This window comes from Penaeus monodon, chromosome 22 (genome assembly GCF_015228065.2).
Source record: "Penaeus monodon isolate SGIC_2016 chromosome 22, NSTDA_Pmon_1, whole genome shotgun sequence".
Taxonomy (NCBI): domain Eukaryota; kingdom Metazoa; phylum Arthropoda; class Malacostraca; order Decapoda; family Penaeidae; genus Penaeus; species Penaeus monodon.
In genome coordinates this window covers 21,446,838-21,447,217 of record NC_051407.1, presented here as the reverse complement: position 1 = coordinate 21,447,217, position 380 = coordinate 21,446,838, and positions in this window count along the sequence as shown.

The window sequence follows — 380 nt, the reverse complement described above, 5'->3', positions numbered from 1 at the left end:
TTTATTAAAATTTGTTTTATTTTGTATGTAATTAATTTATTATTATTAAGATGTATATTATGTTTAGAGATTATTTCTATATATTATATAAATAAATATTATATTAATATATTATATATATATTATAATAATATTTATATAATTATAAATTTATATTTTTTTTTATATAAATATATTTATATATATATATATCTTATTATATTATTATAATTATTTTATAATATATAAAATTTTAATTTATAATTATATATATTATATATATAATATTTTATAATATAATATATTAAAATTTTTTATATAATTATATATATATAAATAATATTTTAAATGTATTAACAAAATATATATAAAAACATTTTTAATACATTTAAATATTAAAA